Raw genomic sequence first — 12,350 nt, 5'->3', positions numbered from 1 at the left:
TTGGCTTCCTCTCAGCTAAGCTAACAATTTACTGGTGATTCAGCATTTAATTACTTTTTTGTGTTTTTCTTTTAATCATCTCTTATTTCAGTATCTTGATATTGAAAGTGATAGGGAAGATTGCAGAACTGACCATAAAAGAGGTGTATTACCTGTGATTTCCCAAGCTTTTTTCCCCTCTCACTTCTACCCTTGTTATTCTGCAAACCTACTTTATTATTCTGCAAACTTCATATAAGTTTAGCAACTGATATAATCTCAAGGTCACTTATTGCCTTTCAAATTTGTTTCTCTCATTACATGTATGCTCTTTGAACTATTTTCCCTGTTTTATTCAGTGTCATTTTTATGATCCTAATCTCTTTTTTATATATATATTTTTCTGTATAGAGATCTGAATCTGAAAGCCCTGTAGGTTCTTTTGTATTATTTGTCTGTTCTCTTCGGTATTTACATCTATGGCCAGTTCAGGATTTTCCGTCTTTGATTCTGTTAATGTCATTATCCTCTTTCAGTTTGTAACGACGTTAAAACATGACTTTGTCAACAAATTTATTTTTAACAGTATGGTATTGTAAGATGCTGTCTATACTGAAATTCAGATGAGCTATTTTTCCTGCATTTTTGGTATTGATTTATTCATTTATTATTTTTCATAAATATAGCTCACGTTTTATTTGTGATTCTAGAATCCCATGTACCGCTCCCCCAACTTGAAGCTGCAGGGTCATGTTGAAAATGGTTCACCGCAGGTTTGTGAGTAGTATGGTACCTGGGTGGTGCTGAGGTGCCTGAGCTGAGTCAGGAATGGAGCTTTTCTAAATGGGATCTTCCCAACCTCATTTCCTCAAAGCTCAGTCTCCATCCCAGAACAGCAGTTCGCAAGCAAGTAGAGGCCATCCTTCACAAAGGGTTATCTTCCAGCAAATACTTGCCAGCAGTTAAAGTTCTCCAAAATGAAGTATATTTATGTTAAAAGGACTTTCCTGGCATCTTTTTACATCACTCATCCTTGGTGTCTCTATTCCCAGATTGTAACTTTTCTTGCCTGTAAAGTGTTCTTTGATATTTTTATATACGATTAATCAGAAATTGAAAGCATGTGATAATCCACGTTTTCATGTCTATTTAATTATTATTATATATCTCTTTCTGCTGCCTAACTCGGTTCAGAATAGTGGAAAGGAAAAATGCAAATCTTTTAAAAAAAGATATGGAGAAGTTTAAGTACTGTTAGCAAAAACCTTTCTCTGCATGCTTTAGTTTTGTAATATAAGTTGGTTTTGTAAAATAAATTCAGACAGGAATTATTTAAGTTTTTTACCTTAAAATTTAGCTCCAACTTTATTTGTCAGTTCTGCAAGCTGGAATGATTGTCTTAAGTGCTGAAACACTGACAACATGATTGCAATTTCGTGGAGTAACAGAAAAGAGTAAATTATTTGGGTTTATTCTGTCTGCTGATTGCATGGCAGCAGGTTAGGATTTCTGTAAAAAGTGTAAGTTTAGTTAATTTTTTGAAATGTAAGCCTTGAGGTGCAGCATTTAGCTGACCATTGTCTTCCGTGGGGTTGAAAACAGACATGCAATGACCTGTCAGCATTCTGCTGCAATGCCATTGTGCATAAATAATTATTATTGCTTTTACTGTTGACCTGCTGACTGTACTTGGTGCCAAGGTATATATCACAGCTACCATTTGCAAGTTTCAGTACACTTATTCACGCTATTCTTGTATTGTGTAGTAAAATATTACCTCGGTTTTAGAGGCTTTGACCTGTGGCACACAGGTAAAGCTAGTATTTTATCAAAGTCACTGTTGATTCGGGGGGGGGGGGGGGGGGTGTCTGTGTTTGTGAATGCTGATTTTGGTATGTCGGGTCTGTTTTTGAGAGGTGTAGTAGTGTGTTCACAAATCTTTTTAAAATCACTTGGAATTGTTTTCTTCATAGTTTTAAAGAGAATCAAATCCAGACTGTCCCGAGCTGGGTGTTTCTTTAAAAACAACAACAAAGATCAGTTATTAATCAGTCCGTGAAGGTCAGAAATACCTGTGTTTATTCCCAGATCTTCAAGAACCTGTTCTGCAGTGTTTCTCTCTGTTTATTTCTCTCCTTTTTTAATTTCCCAGGCGTTCGCTGTCTGTTATTCCTTGCCTCCGTCCTTTATGGTTACTTCGTGCCCTCCCATTTTCCTCTCCTGCTTTTCCACATTGTCCAGCTTGGGGTGATTTTTACTTTCCTATTTGTCACCTTTCTTCTTCACTGCAGAGCACTGGGCATCCAGGGGCAAGCAGCATCCATGACCTTGATAGTGTGGTCGAGCAATCATCTTCATCATTTTCCTTTCTTCTGATGGTTCTCATCAGTTTGTGAAAATCTGTTTAGGACATCAGCTCTTTGGGACCTGAGTTACATATAGAGAAGCAGAGCTGATAAGTGCATCTAACATGTTTTAGCTTGGTTCAGTAGTGTGCTTCTATAGTGTATCTCAGTTGTCCTCACCGTGCTTTCACTATCGTCCAGCAAATACTTTCACTATCGTCCCAGAGCAGTCTAGGAGCAGGCAAACTGCATTTCTTGCATATGAAGCTGAGCCAGAAGGTGCACTTCACTCAAATTTGTGTAGCGTGGTGGATGCCGGATCCTCAGCATCGACAGTTTTGCTCTACCAGCCCCTGCCGTTGGGCTGCGCTAGTTGCTAACGTCAACCCGCTAACGAGAACCCTCTTCACATGACTAGTTCTGCGGTGGGTCAGCGCTGTCCACCATTTGTTAGCTTTGTTGACTGCATTGAATTGCACCTGGCAAGAAGTGGGCATAGCTGTGCTAAAATAACCACAGATATCTGTAAATGCCAGAGCAGGCTTTGGCAGAACATTGTCTTAAAAAGAAGTTAGATTTACCAGTAAAAGAGGACGGTGATATAAAACTGAAAAAATAGAGATTCTTTCCTATTCTTGGTGGTATGAATATACTATAAGGTTGCCAAGCAGGGAATTATTAAAACAGTTACGTAGCAAATCCGGTAAAGTTACTGTTCATATTCAGCTAAAGTTCATATTCAGAAGAACTACAATGTCAGTGTCTTTAAGAAGTGCACAAAAAATGATGCATTTCAAGTGTAGCTACTAGTGTGTTAGTTATTTCTTAACAAAATTTATATTTCTTGATATGATTAAAATTGCAGTGTAGATGAATATTGTATTAAACTTCTACATACACCTACGAACAACATATGCTGCATTTAGTATCTTCTCCCCTATCTCATTTTTCCTTTTCAATTTACTTTTTGATTACAAGCCAGTAGCATAAAGCCACATAATAAATGCATTATTGAAAGTATTGAAAGTCTTAATTGATGACATAGATGCGTGAACGTTTCACACGGCAGAAAATGCAGAAGCTTTCCTGAAGGGATGCAAGGAAAGTGTTTAAATTTTAAGTAGCAAATATTGGCAGCTCTCAGAATGGGAGCACAGTATTTAAATATTTCTCCACTCTAAGTTTTTTGTCTGTTATCACTTCTCAGGGAGAACTACCCATCTTTTCCACATGGCTTGATATGTTATGCTTGCTACACTCATGTCAGTGTTGCCGTGAGCTTGCACTTACTGTTACAAGACTCCAAACCAGATTTTAACAATACACCAACTTAAAACCGTGACCTTTTACGTAAGGAGGAACAGGACGTTCCAGTCTTCTGTATGCTTGAGAAAGCACTGAGGCCAAGAGTAGTCAGCGCTTTAGTCAACTGCAGTTTGGCCTCTGTTTTTCTGGCTACTGTCTCAAAAGTAAAATTTCAGGGTAAACCTGTGTTGTCTATCAAACACTGGTGTGAATTTGCATCAGAACGAGCCTCTCTGCTTTCCTGTGCTTGCAGGCAAGAACACGTACGGGTACAGGGGTAGAGGGAGAAATCTCACCTGAGACGGCTCATGCTTGGGTATAGCACCCTCACACAGGTCCAAGCTTTCCTTCGTACGGCTGCATGGATGGGGCAGGACCGGCCTCTGTTTTAGGAAGCAGCCTCTCCCTGTGCGTCTCGCTCTCAGCGTTCCCTGAGCATGGTGTACTTTGACATTTTCTGCACTCTTAACATAGCCAGAGCCCGTTCTCTGACCCTGAGGGCAAACGTCATGCTATGACTCTCATGCACGCAGGTAAACTTTTTCCTCTCTCTGCTATTCTCCAAAACAAAGGGAGGCTTTGGGTGGGTGCCTTCTCTGTGCTGCCCACTGGGAATGTCCTGAGATCCTGCTATGAACGCCTGTGCCCTGTTCGGAGAGCGTGGGTTGAAAATGAGGCAGGGGATACAGCAACATGCCAGAGCTTGAGCTGGTGTCCTCGCTCGGTTTAGCGTACTCGCAGCCTCTGAGGCTATGCCACAGCTGCAATAATTGTTTGCTGTAGGCAGAAAAGAAGTATGTCATGTTTACACCTATTTTCAAGCCAGTACCTAAACTAGCAGTAGTAACGTAGCATATGAAGCCTTTATATACAGAATTGCTGCTTGCAATTCTGCCTGGGTAAAATAGGTGATTTTAGCTATGCTGCAGGAGGGTTAAGAGAGGAACAAGCTTGCGAGACACCAGACAAAAAAAAATGACAAATAATTAAAAGGAATTCATGTCTCATAACTTTGTAATTTATGTTGCTGATGGTAAAAAAAAAAAGGATGATTTCAGCAGAGGGACTGAGAACATGCAGTATGCAGGCATTTTTTCCAGCTAGAACAGTATTCCTTTAGGGCATTTTGGAAGATGCAATAGCTGATTCTGAAGCTAATTTAACTGCATGGATGTGCAGTGCCATGTTTCTTAGGTGTAATTTGGGGAAAGGGACAGGTAACTAAGGTAGCTATGAAGTTAATGAAGCTGCAAACTTAAGTGGCTAATGTAATTTTCCCTCTTGTTTTATTTAAAGGGAGACTGCCAACTTGGACTATAGTCAATTTACAAAAAATGTTTAGATACTTATAGAAAACACAGCACACTGTGCTCACCAATTCTAGTGGCTCTGTAGTCATGTTTTCTAATGAATATGTTTTTTCCCATCTCTTCAAAATCTCAGTGAAGCTGTAGAGGGAATCTGATCATGAGAACACTCGGATGCTGCGTGATTTCTCTGCATATAGTTTTATGCATTTGCCTACATACCTGTTACACTGGAACCTGAATATTTACAAAGGGAGTCAGAGAAACTGATTATACATAGCACAGAATGATGTAAAAACACAGAGAAAACCTATTAGAAAAATGGGGGTGGAATTGTTTTTCTCCCGTCTCTTGCAGTTTTAATAACATTGGATGTTAGTTATAACATGATGGATAAAAAGGTAGAAATGTGAGTTACTGTTTAAGCACTAATCAATAGTTTTAGTTCTTAGATGCTGTACTTTGATGGACCCTTTTCTGGCACACATAGAATCATTTAACATTTGTTTTATGAATAGTAGTACAGAAAACGTTGTCTTTCCCACTCTTGTTTGAGAACTTTTGCAGGAATTTGCAATACACGCTGCTGTAAGTGATCGTTACAATATATTGCCCCATGGGGGCACGTTAAGGTTGCTACCACAATTCAGAGATTGCCGTTTCCTGATTTTTATTTTTGTTTTTTTGGTATTTACTGTGCAAAATATATCTTTAATACTATTTTGGGACAGAATTTTCTAGAAATGTTTGGCTGGAAAAAGTAAAGTAGTAAAAGGAATACCCATCATTATTATTATAGTAACTTTTGGGTGTCCCTTTCAAGATTGGTCCTCAATATTCAGAAATCTGTGCAAGCTGAAAAAAAGAGATTGTACGTTGTCAGGTCTTGTGGCAAGCAGCTTCTTTCAAGGTAGGACTGTTAGATGATCCTGTAATTGACATATTCATACTACCTCCAGTGAAAAAAATCTTATTCGACAGACAGGAGATGCGTTAGAGGAACTCTTTGCTTCAGCATCTTTGAAATCTGCAGGAAGGAACCCTTTTTCTTTGAAATTTTACTTTTCTCTCATTCCCCGTACATTATGTAAAGCAAAGCTTAATCATGAAAGTGTTGACTGTTAAGCTGCAAGGTTCTGAATACATATGCAATGTGGTTTTCCGTATTTACAAAATCTCACAGTTTTTCATGGAAACTGTGTAAAATACATCAGGGAGGTTTTTTCACTAGGTCAATACTCAGTCACATTGAGACTAATTTTCCCGAAAACTCTCAACAGCACGTTTCTTCAGTGAGAACTGTTCTCAAACACAATGCCTACTTTGTTACAAACCACTATTTACACCTTTGCAATATATTTCCGATGATCTAGCTAAACTTTATTAGCTGTTTCTAAGGTTCTCAATTTGGTCTCTTAACTAATGGTGTCATTTTGAAAGGCACTAAGGTATGGACCATAATGGGAAAGCGTATTTTTAAAATCTGTTCATATTCAAAGTTTTTACTTAGAGCAGAACCTGCTGAAGGCACCTGATGCATCCAACTTTATTCACTATAACGTCACAATTTATTTTCATTCTGTTACACCATCGTTGGTATATCACTGGAATTGAATCATGTGGATCATCATCCATCTCTATAATTTCTAGGTCCTTAAGATAATCAGTTATTTCTGGTTGCAGGAAATAAATTAATGAAAACTTGCGATTTATAGGAGATTTTTAGCTCTAAATAAGGAAAACGCATTCCCAATTGCAGAAATTGCATGTTCTTAAGAGTTCTGCTGCTGTCATTGATATATTTAACATCATCTATTAGAATGCAGCCACATCTCACATCTTTTTAACTGATTGGAATGTCTAATCTGTCATCAGACATTTTGTACTTTGATTTAATTAGTATTGGCAACTCCTGTATTTAATGATGATGTGTACCCTTAACTAAAACTATTAATGCCTTATAAAAATCATAAATGAAAATAACCCAGCATATTAGTTTTGGATCTTCTTTTTTTTTTTTTTTTGCTAATTTTGCATACACAAACTAATCTTTTGTCATAAAAAAGCTTCTAGTCTAGGCAACTAGAGTTTGCTAGGGCACAGCATATTCTTCCTTCCATAATGCAGTAACTCTCAGCATGCATAACCCTCCTTCCCAAACAAGCCGCAGTGCCTGAACTCCCTGGGAAGTGTTTGCAGATATCTGTATGTCGGTAGTGATGATTTATCTCAATCTTTTCTGGAACTGAAATATTATTTTGAGGTATCGAGAGACTTGCTTCTGTTAACCAAAAACAACAGAGGGTGCTCTTTCATACTGCATACTAACATGTATATTTCCATAGCACTCACACCCTTGCGTTCTCTTATCTCATTATTCCTATGCTGCCTGCCTGAATATCTCAATATCAAAAAGTTTTAAGTCAAATGTGACTGCATTAACTCTTGTGAGTTTTCTGCCTGTCCTTCCCAAGTGGCGCAGTAGGATCAGAGTTACCCCTTTCTTTCTTTCCGTACCGAGCTTCAGAATTTCTACAGGAAAAAAAAAAAAAGTAGAATAGTTTATACAAGCCTTATTCTTTCACAGTACCATTGGATCCTTTTTGTACCGTAAACATTTTATCCGGTTTGCCTATTGGTGGGTGGCTCTCAGAGTTATTGACAGCGAAATCCAACTAGACCTCCCTACTTGTCGTCTTGTTCATATTCTCCAAATAGTTACTTAAAGAGTAGGGTTGGGAGATCTGGATTGTGTTCAGACCTCTGTCACACAATTCTTGTAAGAGTTTAGGCAATTCTCTGAGCTTCATTTTTTCCATCTGTAGAATAGGAGGAATGATAATTGTGTGCCAGCTGTCTTGTGGTGGGCAGAACATTCAAAAGTTTCTCTGTTCCCATCATACTCGCAGCTCTACTGAAACACTCTGCTTGCAAAGGTCTGTGAAGAATTTTCCACGCTGACTGCTCATCATCCCTGGGAGCCAGCGCTGAGGACGTGGAAACTGTCTTCAGCGCTATCCGGGCTTCTCGGGATAGTGCCCACTTGGAAAGGAGCGAAAAGCAGCAACTGCTGGGTATGCCATATTGGGCTAGCAGAAAATGTGGGGCTGCGCAGGCTGCGATGCAGAGGGGAGCGGCAAAGAGAAGCGGATCTGGGGAAGCTGTTGGGACAGGCAGGGTTGCATCGGTACCCAAAATGAGTCGCCTCATCCTCTGAAAAGCTGCGGTGTCCATCTGCCTTGTGGCAGTCACGGTCGCTAACCTAAAGGCCTGCCTTTTGGTACTGCTGTTAATAGAAAGGACACAAAGTGGCATGAAATAATTTTTCTTTGAATTTATTACTTTATTACATAGCACTAGCTATGGCTTGATGTTTTCCTGTTGCGGTGAAGGCGTTTGGGGATATCAACCTTTCTCACTTCTCCTTCCATTACTAGACATCCCTGCAAGTCCTTTGTGAGTTTTGTAGGTGACACGTAGAAATGCCCATTCCCAACCTGAAGTGAGCTGCTTTGATGCTCACTAGTACTCTGGACTCTTAAAAATACCAGTTTCTCAAAGAACATTCCCTTTCTCAGGAAAGCCAGTGACATTTATAAATCTCTGGAGTTCAGTTTTCTGAAGTACCTCTAAAGCAGTATGAAATCCAAGGAGAGCAGAAGGCATAACAGGCTTCTGTAGCTGGGAAGTGGCTTGTGCTCAGATACGGGGAGTTCGTATTTTTATTAAATTAGTGTTTTACAAAACTGAAGGTGTGAAAGTTTACTTTGCCTGGGGATGGCATTAACTTTGACTCCCGCTGTTTAATAAAGGAAAATGAATGCACACTAGAGCTGTTGCAGAAACCATTAAACATGATATCTCCAAAAGCTAGCTCATTTTCTTAAATATATTTCTTGAAATAATATGAGAAATTTTACTTTAAAAAAATGAATTTAAAAAATGTTAAGGACAAATGTTCTAAATGTATTTTGTCTTTCCAAATCTTTCTGTTAATATACCTACAATTAGCACAGACAATACATTTTATTTGCATCTTTGGACTACGTCCAAGGAGACTTTCATATTTCTCTTTGTTGTTACTGTGGATATGTATGGTTGTTACATTTTGTTTGGTTTCTTTAAAAAAAAAAAAAAGGAAAAAGCTCCTACAATCCAGTATTTTCATGGAAAATCGCATTTTCAGAAGTGCACAACATTCTGTTCAGTGTCCCTTGCACCTGTGGCCTGTCTGTGCAGATGTAATTGCAAGACCAAGTCCAATATACTTAGGGCGAAAATACCCATTGGCTTTTTGGCAGGAACATCTCCAGTGGCTTTTTGTTGCACAACCACTTCAGTTTATCAGTTTCCCACACTGCAAAATATTGTCGTTTAGAATATGCATGTGTTTAGAATTTTAGTTTCAGACTTATTTTGAAGCACTATAAAATTCAGGAAAGATATTCCTAGCTGTAAATCTCTGTTTCGGAGAAATGTTTGATAGGCTTAACCTACTATTGCTTGGGCTTTTTTTTCTTTAAATGTTGCATATGAGAGGAATAATGCAGCATAACACAAAATACTTTAGATCTGTCTACTGTTTTGTTACGGTTGATCACTTAAGCGCATGATTTTTGCTTTGTATGTCTGTAAAATGGGTGTAGCAGCACATAAGTGACTCAAATGATATACGGTGTAATTAAGCAGTGTATGTAAAATGAGATGATGTATTAGTGTCTGATGCTGTTATTTTAGAAATACACAGATCTTTTAATCTGTAACTGGAAAATACATTGATGTAAAATACATGTCATGTATTAAAATGTTAGGCAAAGATAACGTTAGTGGCAAATATCATTGGTTTTGTGTCTTATTTAAATAGCATGCCAGCTTCGTACTTTGGGGATATGTTTAACATCTGACATACATCAATTCCCAAATTCCAATCAGACAGATTTGATTTATAATTGATCATTTTTATGGGTTACAATGCAGATTCAGTTTTAATAATGCAACTCTTGAAATTAGTATTCTTCAAAAATGACTTTCGCATAGAGTAGTTACAACACCAATCACGTGTTTTAACTTACGTGTGTTAGGTGTGGATGAGAAAAATTACTGTAATTTCTATGAGTTACCATAAAAAGTGTATTAAATGTGGATTCATGGTGTGCAAATTGTGTTAGGGGATTAGAGGGTATTGGAACAGCGCTACTGACAGCAGTATTATAAAGTCAAAGCTAATTTTTTAATTTCTATTTGTAACAATGCCGCAATGGAAAACTCACATCAGTTCAAATATTTCTGTCAGTATTTTCAGTGTGTACTGAATAATGTTAAACAATAGTAAGGGCTGAAAAACTAGTAGAAAAGCTAGCATACAGCCCAGCATCTTAATTTCTCTTAAAATGCTTACCATTTTTGCTTATTTTACCCTTCTATTGATATCCACTTGGCAAGCCTGGGAAGCAAAAAAAAAAAAAAAAAAATCTCTTACATATCCATGATCAAAAATGAGCGCCTGATGGCCTGAAGGTTGAAATAATTATCTCTGGTGGCCGTGCAGATCTCAATGTCAAAGCTAAGAACCACAGGGCAGCAGAATTAAAGCATGAAAACTGGCATGAGCACAGACAACTGCTTGAGGCTCTTTATTACTGTTTGATACAGCAGTCCTTTGTTGGAAATCTTGTTTTTTTAGGTTCGAAAGCAACTGTGTGTGTCTAATCTCACATTTTCCTTTATCATCAATTCCATTCCTCTGATATTTACAAAACTAAGCAACATCACATGTGTTTATCCCGATTTCTGAATTAGTGTATCTGAGGCTTTCTGCTAATCTGCAGATAGGTGGCACCGTTCATACAGATTGGAAAAGCAGCGCTTTCCCCGTTCACACTATTCCATGCTGTAAATTAACCTGTCACTTTATTATTTGACAAGATCTTCATTTTTATTCATCAGGACTTGGGCCAGGATGGGTGCATTTATGGCCATTTGCTTTGCACGGCTCTCAGCTGAGTTTGTAGGTATTGTAAGTGAGATCCATTATCCCTGTTACAAGTGCACACAATGCAGATGCTGATCTGCGATGATGATGAGAAACCAAAGTCAGTAAAGACCACATAAGCCGCCCTTGATGAAAAGATAAATGAATGCATAAATAACATTGTGCTCTGCTGTGTTTGCTGAGATCAAGGATAGATTTTGAAGGTTTTGAGAGATCAGACATACAGAACCTGGAGAAATTCGCCCTCCCTCACTTTGCATTCAGCAAGCATTTCACTGTGTACAGAGGAGCTGAGACACATTTTAATGCATTACTGGAAGACCAGAAATGTTTGGGCACTTTTCTGTTTTGTTTTGTTTTTTAAGGGAAAAACAAAGGAACGGCATCAGGATAAGGCATAAGTTTAATTAAATATGAAACTAAAAAGAACCCCCAAACTGTTTGCATTTTCACTGTTCCTAACTCTGTTCTTTATGTAAATACTTCCACATCTATTGTGTTCTAATTATAAATGTAATTATAGAGATAAATTAGTAAATTGTGTTTGTAATTGTATTCATAGGGATTAATGACATTTAAACAGAGAGAAGCACGCTAGCAGAAGACCTATAGTTAAAAGGTGCGTTTCAACCATATATAGGGCCCTGTGTTAAAATATCGTGTAAAAATAAAACCTAGCTAATTGAATATGTTGTTTAGATTGGCAGCTCTGCAGTAATTTTCCCATGGTGTATGCATGCATGTATTAAAACAGGAATTTTTAGAAAGAGCTTAGTCATATTTAAATTGTGGAATCCTCTGATTAAAAAGAGGAAAAAAAAAAACTTTGTCAACATAAATTTTTTAAACGGGTGCAGATAGGGTTCAGGGTTTAAAAAGAAAGGCTTCGGTCTGTGCCATCCATCCCAAAATGCATTGTAGCTCACGTTTCATGCAAATTGCCATTTAGAATCTTTTGTTTTTCATAGGCAACATTCTTTAATATAATTTACATTAGCAAATTAGTACATTCATACTGCAGGACAGAATGGAAATGAAATATGACCTGTCAGGAAGTATGGTGGAATGATATATTCAGTATTTATAAATCGGAGTAAATACGCAAATTCTACCGTAGAACTTTCCCGGTTATTAAAATCACTTAAAGCCCTTTCCTAAACCGCGTTTTAAAGAGCTGGGTGACATTTTTGCAGTGGGGAAAAAAAAGATGAAATTTATTCCACTTTTTAATTTAGTTCTATATGTGTGGTAGATAATAACATGGCATTCATTTAACCATTACTGGACACCCGGTGACTAGTCGTATTTTCTGTCAAAAGGCTGTTTGCAGTTAATGTTAGCAAACCCACCACAGTCTGCCAGTGTAAGCAGATTATCAGTAATTGTATGTGTGTATGCATTTTGGGGGAGGGTAGGGGGCAA

The 12,350-nt window shown here is 37.9% G+C and overlaps 1 protein-coding gene across 1 annotated transcript in view; it reads left to right on the top strand.

The window, feature by feature from the left end:
• Window positions 1-12,350, top strand: part of FAM172A (family with sequence similarity 172, member A) — a 258,727-nt gene that overhangs the window by 90,765 nt on the left and 155,612 nt on the right. The window lies entirely within an intron of this gene.

The sequence above is a fragment of the Pygoscelis adeliae genome, unplaced genomic scaffold, assembly GCF_000699105.1.
Source record: "Pygoscelis adeliae isolate BGI_AS28 unplaced genomic scaffold, ASM69910v1 Scaffold178, whole genome shotgun sequence".
Lineage (NCBI taxonomy): Eukaryota > Metazoa > Chordata > Aves > Sphenisciformes > Spheniscidae > Pygoscelis > Pygoscelis adeliae.
Note: the sequence above shows the minus strand (reverse complement) of the source record. Positions and strands in the feature narration are given on the sequence as shown.